The sequence below is a fragment of the Chiloscyllium punctatum genome, chromosome 29 (genome assembly GCF_047496795.1).
Source record: "Chiloscyllium punctatum isolate Juve2018m chromosome 29, sChiPun1.3, whole genome shotgun sequence".
Classification (NCBI taxonomy): Eukaryota; Metazoa; Chordata; class Chondrichthyes; order Orectolobiformes; family Hemiscylliidae; genus Chiloscyllium; species Chiloscyllium punctatum.
The window spans coordinates 25892124-25913319 of NC_092767.1; positions in this window are offsets into that span (position 1 = coordinate 25892124).

Below are 21196 nucleotides of genomic sequence, written 5' to 3' on the forward strand. Positions count from 1 at the left end.
CAAATCCAATATGGCCTCCCCTCTGGTCGGACGATGTACATACTGAGTTAGAAAAGCTTCCTGGACACACTGCACAAAAACCGCCCCGTCCAATCTACTTGATCTAAAGAGCTTCCAATCAATATTTGGGAAGTTGAAATCGCCCATGACTACGACCCTGTGGCTTCTGTTCTTTTCCAAAATCTGTTTCCCAATCTGTTTCTCCACATCTCTGCTGCTATTGGCGGGCCTATAGTAAACACCCAACAAGGTGACTGTTCCTTTCCTATTTCTGACTTCAGCTCATACTACCTCCAAAGGAAGATCCCCCTCGAACTGCCTTTCTGCCACCGTTATACCATTTCTAATTAGCAACGCCAACCCCCTCGTTTTTTACCACCCTCCCTAATCTCAGTGTAATTTTGGATACACTGAGCTGCCAATGTCTACAGCGGCCTGCAGTAAATACTTTCACATATTCAGTCGGCTCGAAGAGAAAAAAATTCCTCCACATCTTTCTTAAATAGTTTACTACTTACTCTGAGATTATGTTCTCTGGTCTTCGATTCTCAGACAAGGCGAATCATTCTCTCCTAAGTTATCCTATCATGTCCCTCATAATCAAATGCATCTCAGTAAAGTCTTGTTACATTATTCTACACTCCAATGAGTGCAGGGGCAATATTCTCAGTTTCATCCCGCGAGAATATCCTCCCATATCCAGGATGATTTGTGTTAAATTTCGCTGAACTGCTATTCCTAAAATTTGTGCACATTAATCCAGCTCTGATCTGACTAATGCCATGTGTATTTTGAAAAAAAAAAATACATATGTCCCCATTCCTTTTAAATAAAGTGAAACAAAATTATTTAACTTCCCGATGACCTGCTGAAACTGGATGCTAACTTTTCATATTTCCTGTACAAGGAAGCGAAGTGCTCTGTATGCTGATGCTTTGTGCTGTGTATTTAATATTTATATCTGCCAAAACGCATAAGTCTCTTTTTTTTGCATGTCATATGATGCTACGTTTTTGTGCAATTGTTTATCCTAATTCTGTCCATCCACAATGTTGCTGTGCCGCCCTCATTACTTGCATCCATATCTATTTTGTGTAATCTCCAAACTGAGCAACAGTACATTAACTTATGTTTTACAGGTGATTAGTACATGCTGTCAACAGCTGTGGCACCAATATTGTTGGGCTGCGGGAATCTGCAAGTTACAATTTACTGTCATGAAAATGCCCTCATTACCTCGCCTCTCCATTCATTCCCCAATCCTCGACTAATACATACCCCCAACAGGGTTGGTTCATGCTTCTATGCTTGTGAAGTGCTATTGTATAAAACACCGTTCTGAATAATTTTAGAAATTCAGATATATTCCATTTACTGCATTCCCCTTTATATATTGTGCTTGTTACGATCTGAAAATACTTGTAAACGTGTTAGGTCTGATTTCGTCTGCACAAAGCCATGCGGAATCCATTTTATTCTGTAATGCATTTCTAATGCTCTGTTATTCCAACTTTAATCACAGACTAACATTTTGCCAGTGGCAGATATGCTGTCAACGTGAGCTGAATTTGTCAGGCTGGACACTCACAAGACGTGACCATTGTTGAAAAAAGGTGTTGAGGAACAAATCAAAACGAAAGGTGTTCTACATCAGACAGACAACAGGGTTCAAGTGAATTTCTTGTAGCGACTTCAATAAAGTGCAGACCAGGAAGGAAAGAGGGGATATGAAATAATTTAATCTGCTAGGGCTGAAGATAATCCAAAGACGGTCTACAAGTACATATCTGGCAAGAGAACAACGCGAGAAATATTACCTGAAAGATCAAGGAGGTTGACATTGCTTTTGAGCTCAGCAGATGGAAGAGGCATTAAACGAATTTTTCACGTCATTTTTTATTGTGGAGACAGCGAGACCAAATGTTCACTCTCCATATGTGAAGAGGACGATACCTTTTCCGAAACTATTTGACCAAGCATCAAGAAATTGAGATTCGGTGATGTTTCTAGTGGCTGGATTACATTCGACTCTGTCTGGCCTCATGCAACAAAGAGTCGACATGTTCTCAGGACTGGATTTTTAATATAACGTGCAGAGACTGTGTAAGCTTTGCCTTGTCGTACTACAGCATCGGAGGACAAAGTTGACTTTATAGAGATTCATAAAATCAAGAGTGCTCTCGATAAGGCGAACAGCAAAGTTCGTTTTCCCTTGGATCCGGGAGTCCAGACCTCATAAGATTTACACCAAATGACAAGACATCCTTTTCACACAGAGGATGGCTTGCCCACGGAATCAACTGCTAGAGCAACTGGTACGTAGAGGTGCTGTTACATTATTTTATACGACATTTTAACGGTTAGACGAAGAGAAAGTATTTAGAGGGATTCAAGGAAGGTGGAACAGCTCAGTTTGGGAAGTCTGTTCGCCGAGGATATGTTAGACTTAAGGAGGCTACAGAAATCGTGGAAATACATACTGATAAACAATTCATATTACAGGAAAATAATTGATGGACATCTCAGAAAATGTAAAAGGCGTATAAAACTCCAGACCCTGGACTGGTGTATTGTTATGAACCTGGTGTGAAAAAAAAGAGTTGAAAAGCTGCAAGGACACAGAACAACCTGTTCTGACCAAGGGAACAATGTGATATTTGTTTGAAACAACCAGCAGAGCTGGATTGCCATCAGCTTAAATTATGAATCAAGATCCGAAATCAAAATCAGGTCTGAACTTCACGTTTTGATAATATTAAAGCCAATGAAATAATCCGATGTTTTGGGGTATAACATAGAAAATAGAACATAGAAGAATACAGCGCAGTACAGGCCCTTCGGCCCTCGATGTTGCGCCAATCAAAGCCCACCTAACCTACACTAACCCACTATCCTCCATATACTTATCCAGTGCCCGCTTAAATACCCATAAAGAGGGAGAGTCCACCATTGCTACTGGCAGGGCATTCCATGAACTTACGACTCGCTGAGTGAAGAACCTACCCCTAACATCAGTCCTATATCTACCTCCCCTTAATTTAAAGCTATGCCCCCTTGTAATAGCTGACTCCATACGTGGAAAAGTTTGGAACACTTTTCTTTCATTCGACAGTAATTGAAATCGAAAATGATTATTTTTCAGGAAAAATGTGTCAGAAGCTGATTCTAAAGTATTTGTAAAAGTGCGTGCAGAAACATAATGAGTGAATTTCACCAAGACATGGAGTCTGGTCGGCCGGGTCCGGTAAGCATTAGGTGCACAATTTCTAATTGGTTAACGTTAATTGGAAATATACCACATATCACCTCCAACTGAATACGATGAAGTGTAGAAAGTGCTGGTTTTGAAGAAAGGTTTTAAAAGCTTGTTCTACGTGAACTTCCATAAATTGTAAAAGAACTGAACTGTTTCTGTTAGCTCAGCATTAAAGGGAATTCGGTAAGCTCAGTCTGCTGCATAATTGGTTTATGATATAAAGTGATGCCAACAGTGTGGGATTAATTATCGCAATGTCTCAGTTTACCATCAGAATCACGAGCTCCCCACTCACCTAACCCTTTATACGATGGCGACAATCAAAGCGAAATTATACTATAGTGAGTGGGAACTGACCTGTCGATGGAATGCACCTTTTTTTCATCTATTGCCTTGGACATTTGGCTGCAATCACAGTGAAGGGAGTGAGACCATTTGCTGCTCACCCATCTCCCCCAAAGTGTCCAGTGACACGACTCGAAAAATGTTCCTCTTTGAATCTTATTATCTTTAAAGCAGTACTTCAAAAATCTTTATCATTTCTGTTCCAGTTTTGCCGACAACATTGTCCAAGGAGATAAATCTAATAATTTTTGGATTGTTTTAATGGCCTGTGCAAGGTTGCAACAAAATAAGTAACATGAACCAAATAAACGTCCTTTCCAGAATTTAACACAGCACAGGATCAGCGATATTAGAAACGTCAACATATTCAAACCTCACCTCTGTATCTCTATTGAGAGATGGATATTCACTCAGGGAGCATTTCTGCTGGTTGTAAGTAACTGAGGTATTTCCGAAGGACAGAACACTCCACAAAAGCATTTTTTAAAAAACAAATGCCATTTCAATCAACTTCCTTTTGCAACTTTTATATATGTGCCCACGCATACATGCAAGTGCACACAAATTTTTATATACATGTATATATGTTCGCAATATTAGGAATGGATTGCCGGACCATTGAAATTTCTTTCTGTAAAATGTGAGAGGTAAGGGTCTTCAATAATGTCCCAGATATCCACATCTGCTGGAAGTGCACCCAACTCCTTTTCCTCGGCAACTGCGTTTGGGAACTGTAGCTTGATGTCAGATCATTTGGAGTCTGAGTGGAATTGAGCGAAGTTATAGGGAGGCAGTAACACTTCAGGTACAAGAAATAGATAGATGGGATACATTTGGGAACCGAAACGCTAACAGGCAGACAATGCAGGCATCTGCTGTGGTCGTGGCCCTCAGTAACATGTATACCATATTTGTTATTTTTGGGTGGGATGACTTCCGAGGGGAAAGCCATCGGGTATAGGTGTTTAGACAGAGTTTGCCCTTTTTCTCAGAAGGGTCAGGAAGAGAGGAGGAGAGCATTTGTTAATGGGACTCCATATCGATGGAAACAGATTGAGATTCTGTGGATATCGGGCAGACTCATGATTGGTGTGTTGTCTCCCACCTACCAGGGTTTGTGATATCTCACATCGTGTTTTCAGGATCCTTAAGGGAGAGGGTGGGCAACGCCAAGTCATTGTCCACATATGCACCAACATCGGTAATAAAAGTGATGTGAATGTATGGCAGAATTTCAGGGATCGAGGGTGACATCTTAAATCTAGAACAAACAGATTTGTTCTCTCTGATTTGTTGCCCATTCTACGTCGTAGTGAGGTGAAGTGTAGGGAGAGAGCATTTGAAAATGTTGTTGGAAGGATGGTGCGGGAGGGAGAGATTCCGATACCTGGATAGTTGGGGCTCATACTGGAGTCGATGAACCTTTACAAACAGGATGATCTTCACCTGAACTAGAACAGTAACAATACCCTCAGGGGATAATTTGCCAAAGCTCTTCATGAGAGTTTGAACGAATTCAGCCGCGAAGTGGGAAGCTGAATTGTACCTCCAGTTTGCAGGTGGTTGTGAGTGGTTTTGTCATAAATAGCGTTTCAGGTTTACAAGAGTGTATGTACTGGCAAGGATGAAGGTGGGTTGAAGTGTGTTTGCTTCAACACCAGAAGCATCTGGGATAAGGGAGGTGTCATGGGTTGTTACCTGGGACTTCGATGTTGTGGCCATTTCAGAGACATGAACGGAGGACTGAAGAGAATGGTTGTTCCTGGTACCTCAGTTTCGATTTTTCAGTCAGAACAGGAGGGTCGTTTCAGAGGGGGAGATGTGGCATTATTCGTCAAGGACAGTAATATGGTAGCAAAAAGGATATGGAGAGATCACCACAAAAATGTTCTAGATTTATGGAGGAAAAGATTGCAAAGATGATTCTGGATAGGAACAAAAGTGACAGGGTAGTTGTTATGGGTAGCTTTAACTTTCCAAATATTGATTGGAAATGTTATCGGTTCAGCACCTCGGATCGGTCAGTTTTTGTCCAATGTGTGCAGGAGGGTTTCCTGACGCAGCATGTAGACAGGCCAACAAGATGCAAAGCTACATTGGATTTGCTTATGTGTAATGAAATCAGAAAGCTGTTCTCTTTGGAGGTAAGTGAGCACTTTGTTGATAGTGACCACAATTCGGTCCTGTTTATTTAGTGATGGATAGGCATAGGTATTTATTGCAGACATGAGGTATCGCGGGGAGAAAGGCCATTATGATGCGATTAGGCAAGAGTTAAGATGTACCGCCTGTGGAAAGTAACTTCAAGGATTGTGCACACCTGAAATATGGAGCTTGTTCAGGGAAAAGCTACTGCATGTCCTTGGTAAGTATGTATGCGTCATGCAGGAAATATGAGGTCGACACAGGGAGCTGGGCTTACTGAAGAAGTTGAATCTCTTGAGAAGAAGGAGAAGGAGGTGTATGTAAACATGAGATATGAAGGCTGAGGTAGGACGCTTCGAAATTAAAAGCTAACCAGGAAGGGCCTAAAGAGAGAGCTACTTCGAGCGAAAAGGAGGCAGGAGAGGTCTTTGTCTGGCAGGAACAATCCTGAAGCTTTCAATTGATAGTTCAAGAATGAAAGAATGTCTAGCATATGATTATGGGCTGTCAAGAACAGAAGTACAAAGTTGTCAGCGGAGTTCAAGGATAGCAGAGACGCTGAATGTATTTTTTTTATCATATCAAAAATGAAAAAGACAATGTTGTCGAAGAGAGTATTGCGATGCAACCTATTAGAATAAACGAAATTGACATTTATAAAGAGGAGTTTTTAGCAATTCATGAAAGTCAAAAATAGGTTTGTCCCCTGGACTTGATGGGATGTATCCGAGGATTCTCTGCGAATCGTGGGAGGAGATTGCAGAACTTTTGACTATAAGCTTTATTTCGTCAGTGTTTATGTCATTTGTGCTACAAGACCCGAGTTTAGCAAATATTGTCCCCTTCTTCAGGAAGTGGAGTAGAGACAATGCTGGTAATTATAGAACAGTGATCCTTAGCTTTCTTGCAGCTAACGTTTTGGAAATGATTATGAGAGACAGGATTTATGATCATCGAAAAAGGAAGACGTTGATTCGGGATAGTGAGTACGATTTTATGAATAGCAGGTTGTGCCTCACAAACCTTATTGAGGTCTTTGAGAAGGTGAGCAAACAGGTGGATGAGAGTAAAGTGATTGATGTGGTGGATATGGTTTTCAGTAACGCACTGTCGGCTGTTGTATGAAATACAGAGTCATGGGATTGAGGATGGTTTAGCAGTTTGGATCAGAAATTGGCTGGCTGAAAGAAGAAAGAGTGTGGCAGTTCATAGGAAATGATAATCCTGGAGTTCAGTAACTGATGGTGTACTACAAGGTTCCATTTTGTGTCCGCTGTTGTTAGTCATTTTTATAAATGACCTGGATTAGGGCATGGAATGATGGATTCATAAGTTTGCAGATGACATTAAGATTAACGATGTTGTCAATAGTGCCAATATCTGCTCACGGTCACAGAGGGACATGGACAATCTGCCGAGCTGACCTCAGAAGTGGCAAATGGATTTTAATGTGGAAAAGTGTGAGATAATTTACTTCGGAAGGAGAAACAAGAATAAAGATTTCTTGACTAATTGTTATATTCTTGGAAGTGTAGAGGTGCAGAGCGATCTCAGTGCCCATGTATATAAAATTCGGAAAGTTACCACCCACGTAGACAGGTTCGTTTGCAAGGAGTACGGTGTGTTAGTTTTTCTTGGGAGAGTGATTCAGTTTCAGAGTGAAATTATCACGTTGCAGCTCCAGAAATTAACTGGGGTGGCCGCACTCGGAGAGTTGCGAGCATTTCTGGTCACCACATTATACGATGGATGTGAAAGCATTGGAAAGGGTGCAAAGGACGTTTTCTAAAATGTTGCCTTCTATGGGCAGATGGTCTTACGAGGAAGGTTTGAGGGACTTGAGGCGATTTTTGATAGCGATAAGAAGTTTGAGGGGTGAATTTAGAGAGACATAGAAGATAATCAGAGGTTGCCATAAGGTGGACAGTGAAGGCATTTTTCTTCAAATGGTAATTTTGGCACAAGGGCACATCGATGTAAATTGAGGGTGATAGATACCGAGGTAGGTTCCTTTATCAGTGAGTAGTAAGGGTGCTGAAATCCTTGCCTTCAACACTCGTAGACTCAACAACTTTCAGGGCAATGAAATGGTCATTGTATAAACTTGCGGATTATGATGGTAAAATACTAGTCAGATTGGTATCACAGGTCAATGCAACGTTAGGGCCAAAATGAACTTTATTGCGGTGTAATATTCGGTGTTTGAACTGTTCTTCAGCTTGAAGTTGCAATCATCTGTGGTCACTATCAGTAAAACCAACACCTGGCGAGAACCAAATGTGCAACTTTGGCACCTTACGCACTTCCAGTCTGTCGTGCAATTACATCAAACTGACGAATTGCACCACTGGAGCTGCCGTGTCCTGATGACCAATGGCTACTGATCTTACCACTGGGCCTCTCAAACCAATTACTCCTTTTTTACTGAAGATCTGAACTGAAACACAGCGCAGAGGAGGTTATAGAGATGATGGATCATCGATTATGGAGCATCTGGTTCAGGAAAATGAACAGTCAAATGTGGTGAAAATAGGCATAATTGAATTCTGTGTTCATTTACCGTGGCTTCCTGCATTGATCATAGGCAATGTTATGTCGCATCTGTGCTGGGATTTTCCTTCTATCGGTATCAATTCATCAGAGAATTCGATTCACCGGTACTGCACCAGCATCCTTTGAAATGTTCTTACGACACAATGACCCACACTGTACACAACGTCAACAATCTTCTACATCACTACATCCAAGGGCATGTGGCATGGTTTTTTTTATAAATAGTGAAAAATTAATCATGTTATGCAAGGGCAAATTGAATTTTAGTTTAATTAGTAAAGTCGCAAGAATCCAGAGTAAGTTTCAAAATGTCAGAATTTCACGTTCATTACCTTGACAGTGAACGCTTTGAGTCCAATGATTCGTGTTCGGAACTGATGGGATGTATGGGTGGGTGAAAAATGTGGAAGAGGGCGGACAGGATCCAAAATGATTGAACTCGATTTTGGGTCCTGAAATCTGCATGGCCTTTCAGTAGAAAATGAGTTGCCCGATCTTCCAGCTTGCGCTGTGCCCTGAAGAAGATCTGCAGCAGACCAGAGACTGGTATGATGGCTTGGGTACACAATGCAATCATAAAGTGGCAGGACCCTGGAAGACTGGGGTAATTTTTGTTGATTCTGGTCAGAACTAAAGTGATCTCAGCTTTGTCACCGACTCTGTTTTCCTCTCTCCATTGTAGAGAGATCACATTCTCAGCAGGAACTCCAGTTTTCTGGATTGAATGAAGTGCACACAAATCACTGGAAGATGTGTCTGGAAGTTTCCACAGTGAGGAGAGACATCAGAAACCAGCAGGAAATGTATCTCACAACATAGAACGTTGTGGTGCAGTACAGGCACTTCGGCCCTCGATGTGGCACCGACCTGTGAAAATAATGTGATGTCCATTGTAATGGAAAATTAACATTTCTTTTGAAACCAATAAAAGCACAGGGAAACAAAAAAAGTAAGGGCCTGACTTTGCAGAAGGCAAGTGTTGCAGACAGAAAGAAAATCGATGCATATTTAAACCGAACTAATAGCAGACTTACAAGGCCAGCAAACTACCATATCAACAGCCAAGGAATTAGAAAAAAACAACTCCATATCTGGAAAGGAACTCGAATGTTTCAGGCCACTGACCTTGAAGTGTTGATAAGAAGAAGCGAATTGTACTTTAAAGGGAATATGCAAAAGCTATCAGGCGCCCATTACATGAGGCGTCTTGCCAATGTATTACCTGGGACACGGGAAACCTGAATTTGATGGAACTCCACGCGCAACATGCTGAAAACTTTCTTGTCCAAGAGAAGGAAAAACGGAAATTAAAGATGGAACAGCAAACATTTAAAGCTCAGTTTACGATGATGCAAATGGTCGCCCAGCCGCTGGAAGGAGGTGCTGCGTGAAAAGAAGGGCTGGCAGTTGTAAATCTGGGTGGGGGGGGGGGTTGTTTGCAGAGCAATGGACCACTGAGTGAGGCAGCGCACGCCCAGAGAGCCTCAATCTGCCCTGGAGGCTGGGCAGCAGGGTGACTAATGGAGGAAGGCTGAGGTGGTGGGCAGCCCCAAAGTTACAGGTAAACCTCTTTGCTTTATGTTTGGCAACGAATACTCGCTTATGCTCATCTCTACTACTAACCTTATGGGCACTGAAACATGTCCCACTTCTATACTGAACACTGAGTTTGCGAAGCATGAACTATATTTTCAGTACAACGATGATGCATATAAGTCAATGCTTACATCCATGTTATATGTGGAAGGTGCACCTCTTACTTTTTTGGAAGATACAAGGACAACATATTCAGTTCATAAATCAAGGCAGTTCAGAGAGTCAACGCAAATAAAGATGAACGGAAGCTTCCTGAACTTAATGGGCGCATCAGGAGTCGTGACACGAGAGAGATTTACCTCACCCCTATTGTGCAAAACCAGTAATGGGGAAACATTGCAATTCTCATTTCTGTTATCGGAATTCTGTACTTTAAGTCTGATGTCTCGGGATCTCATAGTGAGACTGGGGTCCGATTGTGCAGTACCCCGATGGGCTTGCAGGTAATACAAAAAGAAGATTTAACAGTGCAGGCTGGAAAATACGAATCACGACCCCTGATGCATGTCAGAGAGCGATAGTTTCCGTGAGCGATTCACTTACCCAGGAAGCAAGTAGCCATGTTAATCCCATTAACACTGATTTTCTTGCTAGAGCTATGCTGCACTGCACAGCAAACATACACCGCGATGGTCCTGACAAATCATAAGAGAAGGATTGGTTCAGGAGATTGGTTAAACCAGATCAGTTGTTATTGTGCGAATTTTATTGGAATGATCACAGATGTGCTGTCACTTTAAACTTTTTTAAGTATCTGTGACGGTAAGTAAACCCTTTTTTTCATGTGGAAGGCTCTTTTCCTCACGGATCATTGGCGAAGGCATCCAGCGACAGGTGTCAGAATTTGAGACCATGGGTACTACAGGCACAAAAAAATGCAAGATTGTATCTTCAGGATCGGTGTGGGTATCTGATTCAATGCAGTTATAAGGACGTATAGGAAGAAACTAAATTGGCTAACTCAGGCAGACAGGGCAGTCCAGGTAATCCCCGGCAGGAGTGTCGTCTGGCGTTTACCTATGGTAGATGTCTCGGACCCAAGATTAAGAAGGGTCCCAACTGATTTCAGGGCAAAAGGCAAACACGATGTGGGGCTCAAACGAATCCTTAAGAATAACCCCGAAGTCTGAGTATAGTCCTGGCAAAGCAAAAGAGCCGTTAAAGCCCGAGGCTGTGCAAGGAATTACTCCAGTCTTTGAATCTCTCTTATAGGCTGGAGTGATAATCCCCCGTGAATAATCCCATTTTTTTCGTTCAAAAAGGCAAACATTCCAGGTGAATCGGGGGAATCGGGAGGTTTGTTCATGACCTGCAGGTTATCAAAACGCTGTTGTTCCGCACACTCCAAATGTTCCGAACCCCTATATTATATTGGCTCAAATTCCGCTGGATGTAAATGGCTGTATATTGTGGATTTAGCAAATGCCTTGTTACACGCCGACAGTCAATTCTGGTTCACTTTTCCATTCAAAGGCAAATGGTATACTTTCACGTGACATTTTCAAGATTACTGTGAGTCCCCACCATAATTAACGAGGCTCTCCACAGGAGTCTTGAGACTCTTGTTTTAACCGGGGAAGGGGGTGAGGGGGGGAGGGGGGATGTCAGCGCTTCTGCAGTATGTAAACGAATGCTTAATCGCAGCATCAACAGAGAAACAATGTGAGAAAGGTAGGCTTACGATGCTCTGCCATCTAGTCTCGCAAAACTACAACTTGTGGAACAACGGTTGAAGTTCTTAGGTCACTTAATATCTGAACAAGGAAAGGCCATTGGTCAGGACAGAGTTCAAGCAAACCAGCAAAATTCAAATCCTCACATGAAGAAACAATTGTTATCCTTTTTGGTCATGTGATCCTACTTAGAATGTTTAACCTGCATTACGCAAACCTTTAGGCGCCTAAAAGTGTCATAGTTCATGGTTCAGATTTGCAGAGCTAGAGTCCGTTGCAGTGACCCCTGAGGCCTAGAGTGCCTTTGTTGAATTGAAATGGCACTCCAAACTACACCGATACTGGGATTCCAAATCCAAACAAGCCTTTTGTACAAACAGTGGATGAGAAGCGTGCCTGCATGACATTTGTGCTGATGCAGAATTTTGTGTAGAAAATTGAGGCCGGTAGCTTATTTTTCACCTCAACTTAGATCCCGTAACGGCAGGATTGCATAAATGCCTCTGTGTCGTGCCTGCATTTGAAAAGGCTGTTGTAGCTTCCAGGGACATAGTCGGCTTTGTTGAATTAAACTGACTGGTCCCACATGCAGTATCCTTACTGCTTTCTGAGCAAAACACAGCACACCTGTCGGCTGCACGTTGGCTCACATACAATGCTATGCTATTGGAGAAGCCTAACCTGACAATAAAGCGATGTAACGTCCTTCATGCTGCTTGACTTCTCCCCACAGAAGGAGAGGGAGACCCACATGATTGTGTCGCTGTAATTAATGACATTTGAAGCCCGAGAGCAGACGTGTAGGATTCACCAATTTAGAATCTGGATACGGGGTTTTATTGTGGATAGGTCAGCATTCAGAAGCAAAGAGATAGGCCAGTGTCTGGTATGTTGTAGCAACTACCCACGAGGTAGTCAAAGCGGGATCACTTCCTTCTCATCTGTTAGCGCACGCAGCAGAGCTGATTGCCTTGATTGAGGCATGTAAATTGGCCGAAGGAAGAACAGTGAATATTTACATCGACAACAGATATGCATTCGGGGTTGTACATAATATTGGATCCCTGTGGAAAAACAAGGGCTTCTTGACCTCCACTGGAAAGCCAATCATATAATATGGCCTGATCTCTGACCTCCTGAAAGCAGTCCGATTGCCTAAATCAATCACTGTATGTACATGTGAAGCCCACAGGAATAATTATGATTCAAGTTCTCAAGGCAATGAAAATGTAGACTGAGCGGCAAGGACAGCAGCCAATCAGCCGCCAAGTGATGAGTTTGACATGTGTATGTCACATATTTGTAATCCAAAGCAGACTTATGGGAGTTACAGTCTCAGGCCACATCGAAGGAGAAGCGTGAATGGACAAGGGCAGGGTGCAGAATGAGGGAATGGGTGTGGTGTGGCCCCAGTGGGAAACCCTGTCTACCACGATCTTTATTCCCTTTCTATGCCAAAGTAACACACGGTAAAGACCATGTGTCAAAAGTGGGGATGTACGACGATATTTCAGCATGCTGGTACAGAAAGGAATTTACTCATTACTCATAAAAATAAGGTGAATAATGTGTTATCTGTGCCACTAATAATGTGGGGAGGGGAATACAAATGAATCAGGCAGAACACCCCTACTCCCAACTAACACCCAGCGAAGGGAAAAGGCACTGTCTGGTAATATTTGATGTTTTCCCATGGGGTGGAAGTGCTCCCATGTCTAAACAGGATGCCAGTGCAGTAGCCAAGGCTTTGCTAACTGAAATAATTCCGAGATGGGGCATCCTGAAAGGCTAAGCAGCGACAATGGAAAGCCATTTATAAATATTTCCCTACAGCAGATCAGTGATTACTTGGGAATAAAGGTGAGGCAACATTGTGCTTATCACTGAGCGAGCGGTGGGGCAGTGGAAAGAGAGAAAACTATCCTTAAAAATTTATTGGCAAAATGTTGTGAGGAACTAGAGGTGACATGGACAAAGGCATTTCCAATTGTGCTAATATATATGAAGGAGAGGAAGGGTAAATATTAGGACGTTTGAGATTTTGTTTGGAAGGTGGCCCAATACAGGAATAGGCCAAGACCGATTTTAGAACAGATAACAGACCACTGTGAGGACGAGATATTATGTTACGGTATAAATCTCTCCACACTTCTGTCTAAAATACAGAATCAAAAGAAGGTCAGCACGACCCCAATCAGCAGAAGGGAAGATGCACAATCTAGAACCTGAAGCCTGGATAGTGGTGAAAGACTTCAGGAGCAAAAGCATGAAGGCGAAGAGCTGGTTGGGACCGTTCCAAGGGCTCCCTACAACACAGACAGCTGTTAAGATCGCCGAAAGAGCCACGTTGATACACGCCAGCCGTTGCAAACGTGTAGTTGACCTTGAGGAGACATCGGACAACACCGGATCCAAATAAGTGTAAGTAATGATTAGAAGACTCATAGAAATATGGGGTTGCATGGCAGGACGAGTCGTGAAGGCAGGGGTGTCTGGGATACAACAGCAGACGGTAATCTTAACCAAGGATGTTAAGTTGACCTTTACATGCCACCCATGCCCGTTTGGTAACCAGGACGACTATAAATAAGGCAATTAATATTTACACAGAGATCCTTGTGTACCCAGTTACTGGCATTGAGTAGTATCCATCACGGCTACAGGTACACCTGACATGGGATATCGGTTTCCTGTTATCAAAGAAGGAGGTGCCTTGGCAAGGGTAATAATAACCAAGATTCAGAAGAGCGATGAGGAAGCCTGGTGGTGTGGAATAGATAGACCCTTCTCCGATGTCTATAGACAGGTGAATATAGTGGTACAGCCTCGCACCCACCCCACCCGAGATGCAGTGCAGAAGGTCCTCCAAGAAATAGTAGCTCCTGGACTCGAAAAGATGAATGTCCAATGACCCGCACTGCAGATGGGCGGAAAGGCCTTTTCCAAGCTGACAGAAATGGAAGAAAGAAATAAACTGAATGTGCAGCTAAAATGATCACAAATGAAAAAAACATACAGCACCATACTTCACTTTCCGTGGAAGTCTACTGTTCAGGACTCAGTGGTCTCACTGCTGTAGCAATGGGGGATTTCCTCTGTCAATATCCCTAATTTTTCATTTCTACTCTTGGAAAAGTGTTAAAATCGGAGGCTGTTCCTTGGCTTTCTCCGACCCCCGGCCAGAGTGTGTAGAACTGGGCTCACAGACTCCAAGTAATGTCTGTGTTACTTAGGTCTGAGATCAGGTGACATTTGTTCACTCAAAACGTTATTAGCTTTTACAATTCTAAATAGTATTCATAATAGACCAGAAAAAAAAGCAGTTTCACTCCAATTATAGGATTTCTATGATGCCATTGCCGTTTGCCAAAAATCAATGAATGGTAACAGCGGACAATAAGAGCTATTATCTCATTGGATGCGTTATTACTACAACATTGTCCTGCAAGTCTGCAGTGTCTCCTGCGTCTCTTCATTATTCCCAAAAAACTTGAAAAGACGGACGGAGAATAATAGTAGAAGAGATAGACAAATCCTTGTCGAACAGAGTAAAAAGAACTCTGCGTTGAATTAGCAGGATAGAACATAGACTAATGGGTCCACATCAGGAGGTAGGGCTTGGTAGCACGAAATAATAACGGTCTGAGCTCAAACACAAGAAGCATGGTGAGCCGTTACTTTCGTGATGTTAGATAAACAATACGGCTTTAACAAGAAGTTTAAACAATGAACTTTCAATGTACAGAACATTTGACACCATTAACGTCTGTTTATTACCATATGATTTAACTGACGAAACCACAGACACGGTTCTTCAAATCAATAAGGGCATTTAATGAAATATTTGATCACAGTTATTCGGACCACCTTTCTGTAATAAAGCTGCTCGATGAGAATTTATATCAACGTCCGCTTGTGCAGGAAAGAAGTTAACAGCTGGTGACTGTCCACTGAAAATGTACAGGAAGAGGCAATCTCTTCTTGCTTTGATTTCAAACTGATGCTTTCACCTCTTTAACCTGACAGGATAAACAGTATGCGTTCATCCTCTCGGGGCCGATTTACCCCTGAATATGCACAGAGGGAAACTCATACCAAGAGACCAGGGTAATTGTGGTGAATTTACCAGGAGTGGTGTGTGAATTGGTGTTAACAGTGGGCAGTAAGGGCTAAACCATTAGCACTGACATTGATCCTTGTACCAACAGCTCCTCACTCACTTTCAGCCTCATTCATCTCAGTCATCATTGACTTTCAGTTTATCCTACTTTCCCTTCGATACTTTACTTTTGTTCCCGACCACTTTCGGATGTCCACTTGGAAACTGCAGTTTTTTCAAACGCAATTCTGGAGAATGCACGTCACTCTTTGGGATAGGCTTCACTGCCCAACCATAATTACTCAAGAGATTGAGATGGTAAGTTACGTTACATAGTCCTCGAAGTGCTCAACACAGTGATACAGCCATGATGTCGATAGGGAGGGAGTTCCAAGAATTAGACGTAGCGCCATTGAATGAACAGCGAGATAGTTTCAGCTTAGAAAGGCGAGACCCTTAGAGGGGATTTGCAGTGACGATTTATTCGTGTATGTGCTGCCATGGCTGCCAGAGGATGTGGTGGAGGCTCGTACAATTGGAACATTTTAGAGGCATTTGAAATTGTATATGAGTAGGAAGGGTTTGGAGGGATATGGGCCATATGCTGGTAAGAGGGACCAAATTGGGTTGGGATTTCCGGTCAGCATGGACAGGTTTGAACGAAGGGTCTGTTTCCCTGCAGTACATCTCTATGACTCTATGATTCCAGTTGTTTGCAATCAATCACTGGATTCCTTCTGGCAGAACCGGGTCTGTGCTCTCTGTTGAAGCAGAAAATGGTTTTCATTCAGATTAGCCACAAGAAGAGAAATAAATCTTCATTTCCTGACTTGGAATTTTATCCAGGCCTGGGCGATTCAAACCCATACTCTGAAGCAGGGACTCCACTGAAGTTGACAATAACCCTTTCGACCTAACCTGTACAAACTCTTGTGCCTATCGTCCTTTGTCCCCACATTTTGAAGCACCGGTCCTTGCCGTGGGTGGTGAGTGAGCTAACTACTGCCTCGCAGAAAAACCGTGGGGTCAGAGACCCGATCGATCTGAACATGCAGAGGGGATTGCATTGCTCAGAACAGACGTGTTTGCTGTGTGGGACTGAAATTGAGCTCGATCACACACAGATACGGTGTAACAGCTGCCAGCAGATGTGGAGACGGTTGGGACAGTTTCATTCACACTCTCGCAAAAAGACTGGATCCTAAATTCAGGGGAGCTAAGTGTCACAAATAGAAGGCTGAAAATTGGTTTGGGAACGATATGAGTCATGACCGAATGGCGGGCAGACCAGACGGGCTGAAAGCTCTAACAGTCCTCCGATGCCTTCTGGTCTCCGACCATCCAGTATCTTAGGAAATAGAAACAGAGTTAATCGTGCATTTCGAAGTCCTCCGCTCATAACCCGGCGAGGTGAGAGATGGAACAGTTCTGCTATAAAATTTTGAGACTGGAAGAATGTTTGGAGATGGAATAATAAAAGAGAAACTGAGTATAAAGTTGAGAGTCAGGAGATATTCAATGAAAAGGTAGACGGAGATGGACATGGAGTAATAAGTGTCACTGGTCTTGAAGACTTAACTCGGTTTTCCATTCCAAGATTCTACCAGACCTGCTGAGATTTTCCCGCAATTTCTTTTGTTGGTACTGAAACAGAAGGGAAAAGTCTGATCCTGGACCAATCAGCTATGTCTGCTCTGTGGACGTTTGAATTCCCTGTTCGAACAAATCACTTCTAACTCACACAGAAACCTCACTATCCTGCACATCACCCCCACCCCTGTTACTGACAATAAGCTGTCCATTACGTAAACACATGTGGGTACACAACAGCATCATTTACCGAGTGAACTGGGAAAATTTCAGGGAGATTTCCATTCGGTTTCCATCAGAGCATTCTAATTCACTTAATTCTATTGCAGCACCATTTGACATGCAGCTGTCACTGTCATGTGGCCATTCGCATTCGACGTCTCTGGACATTTTGGTTGGGGCAGGTTTGGAATGGAACCTCACGTTTTGGAAGGGACATCGTTTATAGCATATTCAGCTGAACTGATAACTTTGTCTCTTGCACCTGCAGTACAGTGGAGACAGTTTTCACTCAGAAACCAAGAGATGATCAAAAACGGAGGAAAAAATGTGTAAACAAAACAAGCTTCAGCGAGCGATTTTGCTCTTGCAACATTAAAGGAGAGCGGCAAACCTATTAACAAACAACAGCGCCCTGCGTGGGTCTCGACCCCACACCATTGAGATTAAAGGTCTCAAGCTCTACCGACTGAGCGTACCAGGATAGGATTCGTGTTGGTTAATTTATCATTTCATACTGAGTTTCATTCAGCTGACACGACAATTTTCAAAAATCTCGTTCATTCCTCCCCATTGCAAATAACATTATCCAAGTCTTTCAATTCTCAGATTTATTCCTTCAGACCATGACAATCCATTTTGGCCTTGCCCCTGGATTTACGATTCTCTGTTAATATTTTCAAATTTTGAGCCTGATCCTTAGGTCACCGAAGTGATTCCCAGACACTCTGGCAGACTGCAAATCAATCGGGAAAATACCTCAGGAAACCAAATCATTTCTGATTAGAGTGTAGGGAATCCCATCTGCTGAAGAGACATAGTCCTCACAATCAACACTTTCTTTGTTCGACTTGCCTACAAAGTTTACCACTTCTAATATTCGAGAAAGGAATTCTGATTATAAAATGTTTTAAAAACAGGAACAATCTTCTGAAGCCATTTCCAGTTTGAATTAGAATGTTTTACCCTTTCACACGGTAACAGCCGTTCCTGAGGAAGGAGTTTCCATGAGCTGTGTCCCAGGGCTGGGCAGGAAGCCGCTGATTGAAACTGCAGTGGCCCCTTTCTGTTGGCAGCAGGGGCTTGTAGAGAGTGGGGTCACATTTTGCTGCACGTGACCGTCTCACTCATTGCGGACTCAGGGTCAATCATGGATGCGTTCTCGTGGTTGTATTGTCAGCACATGGTCGCTCTCAATACTTGATGTGAAATATTTGATGCTCTGTGCTCTTTTTGGGCGAGGAAAACCAACATTTCAGCCAAATGCTCTGACCATTTGAGACACAGCAACTGGCAGCAAAATTGTGCGTGTACACATCCAAACGCACAGTGATCGAGAGGATGTGGAGAGCAGTAGTTCTCATTATTTTAAGAATCAGTTGCTCATGTTCCCGTGTTTATCGCAGAGAGGGTGAGAAACCCGAGGATTAACAAACACACCCATAAAGCAATAGCAGGACCTGCGTAGCTCTGTCATAAAAAGCTGCCTGCAGTTGTTCTATTGCAAAGTTGGGTTTCAAACCCACGACGCAATAGAGACTGGATCCTAAACGCAGCACATAAAACCTCTCTGGATTAATCGTGCTGGAATAGCACAGCAGTTCAAGCAGCATCCGAGGAGCAGTAAACTCGACGTTTCAGGCAAAAGCCCTTCATCAGGAATACAGGTTTTCGCCCGAAACGTCGATTTTACTGCTCCTCGGATGCTGCCTGTCCTGCTGCGCTCTTCAGCACCACTAATCCTGAATCTGGTCTCCAGCATCTGCATTTGTTGCTTTTACCGACATTAAACCACTCGGCGACGCTCCCTGACGAAAATTAAGCGCCAAACCTGTCAAGACTAATGTTTCAGCATCGCTTCACTTCAGGCAATTTCCCCTGGCACTTTCTATATATACCTTAGCATAATTAAAAAACATATTTACAACGATTTGAAAGGTTTGCACGGTGTGGACATTATTGAGAAGCTAAATATTCTTCGACAGTTTTCCCCGGAGCTTCAGGCCTGAGGGATGTTCTTGGAAAAGTTTACAAAATCATGAGGTAGACGAACAGAGAACATAGTCAATCTACATTTTTTCAGAAGTCACATGAATTTACAGTGAGATAGCATAGGTTTAATGTGAGAGCCGTACAATTTGAAAGGGACGTGAGCGACACTTGTTTTTAATACAGACATTTTTGTGCGTGTGGAATAAATTGCAACATTTAGTGGCAGAGTTTGGTGCACTCACAACACTTCAAAGGAATCTAAATGGGTATGCAGACAGGAATTGTTCGGAGAGATAAGGGACAAATATTGACAAATATGTTTAGGTTAGTTACGGTCATCTGTTCAACAGGTGCAAGGTGGATAGGAAGGTTTGCTTCCGTGCTCGGTAATTCTGTGACACTCCAGTACCTGACAACAGTTTGAATAGACCACTTGCAAAAACGCATGCTGTTTGTTACTAAGTCAGCGTGTTTGAATTTTATTTTTTTCTTGAGGCGTAATGTTTTGAAATGACACAGAGAGGAATGTTTTCCAGACATTTACAGACAATGACCATTCTCCTTGATACATTCCCAAGTTCTCCATCAAATAATTTCGTTGACTAAAAAAAAACCTCACAAATCGTGTTATCCCCTTAACTCTCCAGTGAATCCAAAAACTGACAGCTCTTAACGTGGACCAGGTGCAAAACTCAAAAGGCAGAGTCATTATCAGACACGCAAACTCATTACTTCTGTCTGTGGGGCAGTGCGAGACGTGTATGTCAAGAGCTGCTCACACAAATAACACCGAAGCAATTCCAAACGGAGCTTCCCGACATTCTGGAGATTTAGTGCATTGCCAAGTAACAGAAAGTGCTCAAGTAACATTAAACAAAACAGAAAAATATACCATGCAAAGTGAATATGACCAATTACATTCTCGATTAAATTAGGTCAACAATGCGCTGGTGCCTCCATCTGATCGAGCGAGCCAATCTCCAGCCTCCCTCACCAGGACAGTAATGAAGGAAATGAGAGAAATATAACAAAGTTTCACGTTGCGATTGCCCACCTTTTAGCCACAACAACAAAAAACGAGGGAGCAGACTCAGTGCAGGATCTGGCTTCACAACAGCGGTGAAATAACGACGTCCACTCACTTTCAGGGAAAACTGTGAACAACTCACATTGTCCAGAATATGAATACACAGCGCAGGCTGTTTAGTTCCCCTATTCTACTGCTGCCCCGACATTCATACGATAATGTACCTTTCAAAGAGAGCGTTTGTAGCTGTGGAATGACAGTGGCAGCTGTTTCCCCTCGCTCTTACTGCCGCCCTTGGTCGTAGGGGCTGCAATTCTCATCTTACACGCGGTAGTTGAGTGTGCAATTCTCTGTTGTGGAAAAGCGGAGTGTTTTGGAGCAGAAAGATGTGAAGTTCGGATGCTTCTGGAGTTCTTGTTGAAAAGTTCGGTGACGCTAGGAAGATGGTTTGCAGACTTTTCGTCCCTTTCTGGGTGACATTCTCAGCGCTGCAGAGGTTCCTGTGAAGCGCTGCTCTCATGTTTTGGTACAAATGCATTTGGTTTCATTCCTGCTGCTGCCGATTGTTGGGATTGCAGATTGGGCCCAACGGATGGAATCCGTGGATGAGTGCCCTGCTTCCATGAATTGTCTGCCTGTCTTCTGCTTGCCCTGTCCTATTATTGTTGTGCTATTCTAGCCGAATGTGTGGCCCCTGCCGT